Source organism: Trachurus japonicus, chromosome 6 (genome assembly GCF_045865225.1).
Source record: "Trachurus japonicus isolate A0001 chromosome 6, Traja_1.0".
NCBI lineage: Eukaryota > Metazoa > Chordata > Actinopteri > Carangiformes > Carangidae > Trachurus > Trachurus japonicus.
The window spans coordinates 13223670-13235043 of record NC_140912.1 but is presented as its reverse complement, the minus strand read 5'-3'; positions in this window follow the sequence as shown (position 1 = coordinate 13235043).

The window sequence follows — 11374 nt, the reverse complement described above, 5'->3', positions numbered from 1 at the left end:
CTGCATGTCTGGTTTAAACAGCGAACTGGCTTGTTTCGATTTTAATGAAATTATAATAGGGTGGTTTGCTTAAAACATAACAACAGGAGTTGATTGTTGCGGGATACTTGCTGTTTATCCTCCCCAGAAATGGGCATGAGAAGCCGCTGAGACCACCCACTTCGACCTGAATATGAGGCAGGCTGTGGCCACAAAGCAACGAGCCCTGTCTAACCAGATAAATCTCTGCTCTCATGAACCACATCAGAAGGATCTACATCTGCAGAACATTTCAGACTACGTTTGGACTTAGTGCAACTTACAATTTAAACATCAGAGATGTGGAAATTAGGGATTTGGGTCTGTATGATGGAAAGTTGTGTGGCTACACAAACAGGATGAGTGAGGGACGGGTATTCATCTGGACTGGGTGGGTTAAACACAACACCTGCCCACGTCAGCAGCCTGTCATTCCCGTGCTTGTCTCTTAACAACGTATGATTATAGACAGGGCTTGTCATTGTCGCCAGTAACACACACCTATCTTGAGAGTGTCAGGGGTGAATCATCATCCATGTGTCTCTCCGACAGGCTAAATGAAGTTAAGAAATGGAAGTTGATGTCGGTGGGGTTTTTTTCTTTCCACATTATTTTGATTTATAACTGCGAGTCAGGCTGCAATGCATTGCTCTAAAAATAACAAAGGAGCAGGAGCAGCACTCGCGGTTCTCTGATTGTATTGATTTTGATAGCTGGCCCTAGTGTTTGTGTGGCTTAGGGCGTATTTTATCGAGAGCAGTAAAATAACAAAGGAGATGGGCTGGAAGTTCCTTATGTATACCAATCAGAATTTATAAATTGCTCCATTACCTTTATTTCCCTTGGTTACTCTGGGAACATTAGCAATTATTCTCTCATGGGCTTGGCTCATAAAACTAATAATCTGGTGATTTAGTGCCTCGTGGCACGGTGCACCCAGCCTAGCCCACTCTAATCCATTCATCTTGCCACCTATTAGTTTTATTTTGGAGGGACAAATTGCTTTCCAAGAGAAAATGGGTCAATAGGTGTCCTCTATTAGAAATTGCTAACAATCTAACTGTTTTTTCTGTGCATATGTGTTTGGTAGAGTGGTGCTGGCTGATTATCATTCTATTTGCATACTGGGAGGTTGCCTCAATTATCTTTCATGGGCTGCATGACAAATTGCAAATAGCCAAGGTTATATATGCAATACTTAATTTATTCTGTATTTGCTCCTGTGCGAGCTTGTGCGTGTGTGTGTATTAGTCTGTGTGCATGTCGGAAAGTGTACATGAATGTGTGCAGCAAAAATGAAGTCAATGTTGTTCTACTTTTTTTTTCTTCCTTTGGTGTGTGATCATGAAGATGGATGTCAGGTCCTGTGAGCTGAGAGGACTTCTGCTGCATGGTGGCTCCGTCCCGCTGTCCCATTAGCAACTCCCCAGGGAGACAAAGACCTGGAATCTGCGGAGACAGACCCAGATTAGCTCATAAATCACTGCCCTGGGGACTGAGGCAAAACAGTGACATCATCACTCTGAGACCCTGCGTCCTGTGATCCAGCTGACCGTGCAGTCGGCAACAGTCGCTCTCAGCTGATAGGAGCTGGCAGCAGACTCTGGTAAAACACATTCCATCCAAAACGTCCAGAGTTATTTAACATCTGTATCGTTTTAGTCAGTTTGTCATTTCGGTGATGTAATCTGTTTAATTTGTCGATGAAACAGCAAAGTTAAAGTTTATTTTTATTTTTTTCCTTGCAGAAATGAACCAGCCATCCAGTTAAGAACGCATTAAAAAACAGCAGATACTAGATATGCTTGTGATTGATAGTAACACACAGACGTTCGCTCTCATGCTGTCACAGTACAAATCCTGCAGTGTTGCTGCTGCTTGCTGTAAAGTAGCTGTTTGTGAGGCCCAGTGTGTAGTTGGGTCTGTAATAAGGACTGTGGATCCCTCCCTCCCTCCCACATACACACACTCAGAGGTCTGTGGTCACACAGCTGGCCCTGTCTGGCCAACCACTCCAACCTCACCACTTCCCCTCTCTGGGTGGGATGACAGGCGCAGGGAGCTGGGAGGGAAGAAGGGAGGGGGTTGGCCCTCCATTGGTTGCTCCCCAGATGTGGCCTGTCTGTCTCGCTGGAATGTACTGTACGTACAGTAGACAGATAGAGAGACGTTTAGACAAACAGGGAGGGTGTGTTTATGTATCCTAAAATGAACCTCTCAGTCACATGGCACCTTTGTGGCCTCTGGACCACAGCGGGCCTGTCCCACGTCAGCTGGTCTTGTTCTTCCCCTGTCAGGACACACACCTCCACACAGCTGTTTATCCAAAGTGAAGCATGCTGTCCACTAGTATCACTATCAGTGCACACAGTGTGCAGCTGACAGTGAAAACAAATGCTATGGGGTGAATGTTTTGTACTAAATGGAAGTTGACAGTTTTAATTCCAGTTTCTCTGGGGACTCACTTTAACTGGCTGAGAGGAGCTGTCTCCCACAGTACACCCCGGTCCTGCTTTGTTAGTCCATGAAGGGTGGAGAGGATGCATTTGTCGCATGAGGGGAGTCATCATGGTCCTCCGGCGGCCGGCCTCTGTCCCCAGCAGGCTCTGCTGATGTAATCTGCCAGACTAAAACTTACATTTACACAGGATCCACAGATGAGATAAGAGGCCCCAAGGCCGGCTTATCTGCTGCTATCAGAGGAGAGGAGCCGAGCCAACTCTCCTTCTCCTTCTCCCCCTGTGTCCTACAGCCCTGTTGCTCTGTCAGACTGCAGCAGATTTGTGTAATGACATCAGAGGGAGACTGAGGCCTGGCGACAGTGGCCCAAAGGCGCCCGAATCGTAAACCTAATTGGTGGCTGTCGCAAGTTAACTACATAGCAAATTTCCACATTCTCCCTGTTCTGCCTTAGTATTTGAATGGCTGTGAGTCGGGAATGGCTATTTTAAACAGCTCATATCATTTGTAACCAGCTTCTGTATGGGCGGGAGGGTCATGTTGTTTAGAGGTATTTACGCGGATTGTGTTTTGGCTCAGGACTGTTGCTGTACCTTCATTGTGGCAACGGTACGTTCCATGTAGCATTTGCTCAGCTTGTTGCATGTTAGCTTTACCTTGCAGGGAGGTTTTGGGAACATGAGGAAAGGTAACTAGGACATAATGAGGGAAATGATGTGCACATTTATGAAGGATCTTTGGCTTCTTTGCCTGAGGAGCCATTATAATGATGTGTAGGCTGTCTTGGTTACACAGCCATAGTCACTGCACGCAACCACAGTACCTCTGCCGGAGGCACCCACTACGCCACCACATTCAAAAATACTGTGTTTGGCTCAGCCAATCGGCTAGCTCCACGGCCCAGGGTTAAGCAGCTTCCCGACCTCAAAGCAAGGGGTCAGTGTGGAGGAAAAACATCACACAAGAGCCACAATTGCAGCCCTCAAACATGAAAAGTCTCTTTTTATTTTTGACAGGCTTCCCACTTTTAATGGCCGGGTCTACATGCTGCATAAACAAACAGTGAGGCTTGGTCTGCGCAGGCAGCCAACAGCAGTGGCTTTGGTGGTGAGTTGGATTACAGGCTACGATGGAGCTGTGGTTAAGATGGCACACACTGAGCTCCACTCAGACTCTGTGACAGTCAATCGAGCTCTCTCCGGAACAGTTCAGTGGTGGCTGCAGCATTTCCAGATGTCAGAGTTGTGGCTTCTGCAGGGGCCAATCCACACTGTAGGCTCAGTTAGGTGTAAAATATTTCCTGCATCTGCTGTTTAATATAAACTGTGTTGACTTTATTTCTTTGCACACTTAATAGAGTACTGTATATTGTGTTTAATCCTAAACCTTATATCCTCATATCACGGTTCTTTCGGGTAGTAGAAATATTGTTAATCTTTTTCTTTAAAAGAAAGTAGCCGCTGTTTTTGACTATGTCAGCTTTAAGAGAGTTTGTATCATCGTATAAAACTTAAATGCAAAGTCAGGAGTTCCCGGCATGCAATAAAGTTATATCTAATCCCCCCTCGTCACATATAGCTTGTGTTGTGTGTGTGTGTGTGTGTGTGTGTTGCTGCTCTGATGGATCTGCTTGTGTCTGCTCCTCCCATTCCTGCTGCAGCGCCTCCTCTTTCCAACGCTGCTAATGACAGTGAGTTTAATTAGTGCCAGCAGATCCCCCCACTAACTTCATTAACCGCTGTCAACAGGCCAAGCAACGCTGCACATAAACACAGCTCATTATGACTCTGCCCTATCTTTTGTCTCCTCCCTGCTCCAGAATCCAACGCTATTTATCTCTCTCTCTTTCTTTCTCTCTCTCTCTCTCTCTCTCTCTCTCTCTCTCTCTCTTCATATACATATATAAATCTCACACCATAATGAGGGTCCTCCAGTTTGGATGGATGGTGAACAGTGAGGTCATTTTTCACTCCCTGCGCCGACAGCGAAGCAGCAAAAAGCATGCAAAACACAGGCCTTTGTTTTAGTTTCCCCATTAAAAGGTGGAAACGGCTGTGATCTGGTGTGTGGAAAATCCAACATTTGGCAGTTATTATCCACAGAGTGAATGTGATGGTTCATATCAAATGAGTCTTAATCATGAGACAGTAAATTGGAGTCAATCAGGCTGCTGAATAGATAGTGGAAATCCATCATGTGTGTGAAACCCATCTCATATTGATTTATCCCCTGACCCATAAATCTAAAGCATACCACTATTAACTTTACAGCTCGCATCAAAATGCATTGACTGACCCCTGCTCAATCTTTAGCAACAAGATCAATTTTCACTAATAAGGATCTGTGATGCTCTGCGTAGGTATATGCATCCACAACCGTGGGTCTGGCAGTGTAGTATTGAAGTAAAACTGGGCCAGTAAATCCAATCTCAGCCCACAGAGGAGTGATTTATGAGACTGCACAGGGTAAGCTTTCATGACTTCACTTTCTTTTCTGGAGAGCTGTGTATGTGACATGTAAATGTGATCATTTGCCTGGTCAATTATCCTCTATCCTAACTCTATTTGGCTGGCACTGTGTGGTGTTTCAGCACTGTTTGGCTGCTGATAGAGAGATAACCCCAAGCCTTGTTAGACTCCTGACAGGCGCTGCTTGTCAGTCTGCGGTTCTGAAACCTCCCTAATCAAAAAATCTTTTGGAGTGAGCCAGTGGATTCTGCAGGCGTGAGCGTCATCAAAGCCTTTCATGTTCCCAGGCTAAAGGCGAGAGACAGGGAAGGGGGGAAAGCTTCAGCAGGTACACTGTGCTCTTTGTTTACCCTTTCTCTTACCAATATGGTGCACAGATGGCCAACAATTATTTCTCTGTGTGTGCATTGCCACTGGTGAGCCACCAGCTTTTCAGAGATTGGTGTAATCCTTTATTATTTATGATTGTCTGGGATTTTTGGATCAAGATTGAACACAATCTGTTGAATAACTGAGAGAAGTGGGAGGCAGCAGAGTGGAATGAAATGCAAACAACCAGAGTGGAAATGGAGAAGTCAGGGCATCCATAATGAAGATGTGATGCTCACTGTTAGTAGAACTGCTCCTGAATCCAGCACACTTTAATCCCATTAACACTGACTAAATATACCATTTGTTTTAAGCTTGCCAGTGGTGGTGTTTATGCTAATAGCCTGGCTGCTCCAGGCGATTTCAGAAGACTTTTGGAGGGCACCGGCTAATAATTAGATTTAATAAGGAAGTCAATTTCTATCCTCATTTGAAATAAAAATAAGAGGCTTAGCCTCTCATAGGACAAGCATTAATTTGTTGATTTGGTCTCGCTTTCTCTCTCAGGGCTTCTGTCTCCATAATTCTTTAACCCTTCTGTGCCCTTATTTAGGGCACAAAAATATACTGAGAGCTCTATTCTGGGGACCAAACACACCTGTAAAATCAATCACCTAATGATACGTGATTCCCACACTATTAACTGACATGACAACTGCTTAATTGTGAGCAGTGGTGGGATGTGACTAATGAATAACACTTAAATACAATCTATTCTCTGCTACTTTAAACATCTGTTCTGTTAAATCTCATTGGGAGATGTTTTTCTACTCCACTACATCTGCTTGACAACTGGGATTACTTGTCAATTCAGAATTTACATACAAAAAGTTTCACCAGTGTGTAAGATACAACACACTGTTATAGGTCAAACTGGCCAATAAAGCTATCTCCAACTCAACCGCTTGCAACAGTAAATTGCTGCTTAAGGGTTAATGCATCAGTAATGATAATATCATATGGCAGTATCACTATGCAAATACTAATGTTATTAAAGGTGCAGCATTCAAATATGTAAAAATAACTGCGACAAGGTGTGGAAATTAACACTGATGCATCAAGTGGAGCTGTTTTAAATACTTCATGTAGTGTTTACTAGGTTTTTATTGTGCCTTATGTAACTTGACCATAGACAGCTATTTACATGAAACCACTGGATACGGTTGGAGGAGATCCCTCTCTGGTGGAGGTGTAACAACTCAGACATCTGAAGGAACTCACTTCGCACCGACCGGTTTAATATTTGACAGTGTGTTGTATTATTTTATGAGGCACATCCATATATTTTTGTGTAAAACCAGAACCAACGAATAAAGTATGTTTTGTATTGCTAACGAGAATGCCTCTATCCCTCCACCGCTGATGCAGTGATGTGTTGTAGTGTAGATGTGGAGTTGATATTTGCCACAGTAGGTACATAGGTGCTTCTGCTCCGACCTGTCCTGTACAGCAGAGCTCATCATCCCTGTCGACTGCTGGGCTCTGCTCTGCTGCCAGGCTCATGAGCAGAGGTTCCAGCTGGAGGAGCTCTCTGATCTGCTGTCAGACGGCAGGCTCACTCTCCCCTGCCCTGATAACTTCCTCAGCTCTCTATTATTCTCCTCTACCCAGTCGAGCTTCTTTTTTCTCCCTCTCTCTCTCTCTCTCATCCCACCATACCCCTCTCCCTCTGTCTCTCTTTTTCAACTTAATAATGGAATCAAGTACCCCTCCAGAGCAAGCAGCAATGCTGGCTGCTGGTGAAGGAATCATTTTCAGCGAGCATGTGTCAGTCAGCAGGTATAGGAGCACTTGTGGAGTCAATTTGGCATGGAGGAGTAGAGCTATATCACTGTGTGGTAGGGAATATGAAATGCTCCTCAGTGGGGTAGAAGTGGTGAAATGCAGCACATGAGGACAGAAGTCTGTGGGGCTTCTAACGACGGGTCTGAGATACTACACAGCTCACATTGTCATCATGGAACCAGTTAAAAGGCTCTGTTTACCATTTGTTACAGTCTGTGGTAAATTCAGCTCAGCATTTATGAAGTTGCTTCATCACGTTTCTCACTGTTGAGATTTCCCCCACTGGTACGTCTCTGTTTCATAAGTGAATGTAATGTTCACCCTCGGGAGACACTCATTCAAACTGTTTTACAGACTCTGACCTCAGGAGCAATTGCACTTTTCTTGCATGGGCTGTTACCTTGACAACATATTTTCTTTCTAGACAGTCATGTGAAGTCATTCCCATGCCATGTGAATGTAATCACGAACCATAACTGAATTTAGGCCCAAAGAATCTTTTTAATCACATTAGCCATTTAGCAAACTGGATTAGAGTAACAAAATCTTTGTTGAGCAGCTCAAGGCCTTTTCAATCAACTGGTACCACTTGATCCTCTGATCAGTTTAATGTTGACTCTTTTCATAGTACTTGTGCCCTGAATGATGGCGCACCTCCAGAGGGAGATTGTCAGCAGAAAATGATTCAGTACACACACTAGCTGTGAGCCTCCTGACTATAACTCGCTATAATCTGCAGTTTGTTGTCAAAATAAAAATGATGCAGCCACGCATTTCCCGGGCTGAGAGGATGTTGAACAAGCCCTGATTCTTGATTATGCTGAAAAAATAAAAATAAAGTTTAAAATGAAGCTCAGAACGGCTACTGTGTGCCACCGTTGCCTCGCCGAAAGCAGGCCACTGAATTGAAGTGGATAAGAATATATGTGGCAAACCTCCAGCTCTGCTGAGTGCAGACAATAACAGCGCAAACACACAACAACATTGTGTATGAGGATGAGGCTGTGAGGAAGTGTTCACTTACTAGTCATGTGAGTCGTGCTGCTTCAGTGCTACGGACTAGATGCAGAGCAGAATTTCAGGGGTTTTCTGTATCTGTGTGGAGTCGCGTTGTAAAGATGGAGATTAGTGAATATTAAGAGCAGTGTGCAGAATTATAAAACTGTGATTTACATGACTGAACTTTAATTGAAAGATGAGGATGTCACGGTTTCTAGTCGCACAGGTTAACAAACGCAGCAGGTGAATGCTAAAGACAGTTTTATTGTTACCCAGAGACTTTTCTTATTAAATTGCTTTGTGAACTTTGTGGATATTAACAATGCGCTGTTGATTTCATCAGCTAGTTTTCTGGCAGTTGTATCAGATGAATGCACAAAGTTGAGGATTGCTTTCACTTTTGGTTTCTCTTTTTATCATTACTTTATCTCCAAGCGTGTTGGCATTTTGGCAATAATTCTTTTCTCTGATTAACTTTGGATATGACAAAATTTACACCTCACATGAAGCCACAGAGGAAAAGAGTGTTGGCAGATGACATGACATTACATGTGTGTTTTTAATCATTATTTTTTCCTGATTCTATACAATGTGTCTAATTTTAGTGCGTTATAATTGAACCAGCAGAATGTAATTAACTGTGAACTTCAATAGAAAAGCCTGGAATACGTTGTGAAAATGAAAATCACTCCAACTAAAAAATATGTTTTCCATTTATTAAACATAACACAGTCATCTACTACGACAAGAAATAAGTGTGAAACTGATCCTCCAGGAGGAGAGTGATAGCATTCAGACAGTTTGGAGAATGTATCTGATGTAAAAATTTGAGCTATATATATTTTGTCTATATTTAACCTACTATCAGGTTATTGTTTACAGATTTGTAAATGTGAGTATAAGAAGACATTCTCCTGAGTATTGTGTATATTTTACCAATTCTCAATATATCAGGCAAAGATTTGTGTATTGTTATTAATTTCTGTGTTTATTTCTATCAGTGTCAGGCTGCGGATGATAATTTTAGAGTCGCCTTCGGCTCCATGTCCTCCTCCAGATTCCTGCCGCAAACCTCGTCTTTTTGTTTTGAGACTTTTTCTCCTTTGATAAGGACTTTCATCCTGTTTGCATTGATTACTGTCTGATGAGTCATCCTGATAATACAGTACCGGCAATTCATCTTTCCACCACACACTAGGCCCTTTGTTGCATGGAATGTGTGTGCGTGTGTGTGTGCGCGTGTGTTTTTGTGAATTTCTACCTCCTTCCTGTGAATGACGTGCCTGGGTTACACGAACGTGATTGTGTGTGTGTTTGTTTGTAAATGTGTAGTGTGTTAAGTCTGTGTGCATGTGCATCTCCATACATACATACAGCATGCCAGCACAGTGGCGTGTAAGTCATTGCAACACTAACCGGAGCCTTCGCAGTAACAGAGCACTCATTTTCTGCCTCATGAACAGGAAAGTAAGGCTGCATGAGAGAGAAAAATACCCAAGTCATTTATTAACTGGAAGTCACATTAATGAGCCAATACTGAGCGACTCCAAATATATCCAATAGAGGTTCAGGATAGATAGTTCCACCATAGCATTGATCCTCTGGCTGCGAAACCGCAATTTCAAACTGTATGCCCTAGTAGAGCACTGCAATTTTTTGCACAGAAATGCATGCAGTGTATGGCAGTTATAGTTACCTTTGGACAATATGACCCCACAGTAATTGTTCTGTGGAAGAAGGATAATATTTGCTCACTAGCCGTATCTGAGCTATGTGGAAAGTGAGTTGCTACTCCGTTCAAAGTGGCAGGAGGAGGACAATCCCTGCTCTGTCAAGAATTAGAGCCACCTCTGCAAATAGGCCAGTGTGTAATGCCTGAGGGTGGGAGTTTCACTGAGGCTGGGGTTTCCGTGTAAATAAACAGTGTGGGGGTCTCAGTGGGCGGAGGGCCCCCTCTCCCTGGGGTTTGGCCTGGCCTTTTGTTGCCTTTAATCCAAGCACTCTCTATTGAAAAGCATGAGGGGGTGCCTGGCTGAGATTAGCCCGCCAGCTCTTGTGTGTGCTTGAGTTTCTCACAGACTGCCTCCATACTTTTGGAAATAACACAGTTATCCCACATCCTCAAGGTGGCTGACAAGAATGACAAGTAAGACGACTGCTGGGCAATCTCAGACCTTAACATGACAAAGTGACCTTAGCATTCCCAAAAAGCTGCCGCCATTCTCAGTGGGAGACGTGGCTGGCTGCTATAGTTATTATACTTTATCATAAGACAACCTGCACAAGATTATAAGAAATTTACAGGCACAAAAATTCTGAAGAGAATATTTTACGTTAGTCCTTATATTAAGAAATACTATGCAAAACAAAGCAAAGAGAAGATTTAAATCCATAAGCACCATGTCTTTGATTTTGTGCTGAATTTGTAGCCTTTTATCTACTAACAGCACAAACCCCTGAGAATAGCTACTCAGTCTTAGACATTGATATACATGACTTTCTGCCGGACTGAACACTGTGTAAAATGTTCACCCATTCTTATGTGTAGTAAACATGTTTCTCCATTACAATCAAAGCCGCAACAAATCACTGTATTTGATGTAATTTGTACATACAGCAGGCTGCTTGATTGCATCATATCCAACCATGTACAGCTCAGACTTCCACTGATTTAAATTTGCTATAATTGACATAATTAGGTTTAGCGTTGTATAAGATTACATGTTATACATGTGTAGAGACACATCTTGTCTTTTGTTAATTTACCTGCTTTGATTGCGTGTTACATAGCCTATTAAAAGACTGGTGGAGATAATATAATTGGTCTGCCATTTTTATGCATCTGGTGTTGTTTGTTGTTGTTGTTTTTTTCATTTCACAGCCTTGCTGTCACAGCTGGCAACATACAACTAATTTAAATAGTGTATTTTGTGTCTCCATGTCCATCGTGAAAACAACAAGACTATATCTCATTTTGAGGTCTTATTTTGTTTTTTGTTTTGTTTTATATTTTATTTATTTTTTGGCTGTGGACCTAATGCATCCATCTATTTATTTTTCCATTAATATTCGGTTTGTGTTCACAATGTTAAATAAAGTCGATTGGCGTGTGATAAAGGTGCACAAGCTCCTTTTGTGTGCTCGTTGCATAGGCCCATATGTAAAGGAAAACTACAGGTTGTAATGTTACAACTGTTTGCATGCTTCCTTTCTTCCTTTGTTTAATGTAGGCTCTCATTACCACGTGGTGGTAACAGATTGTTTGAACTGGAGAG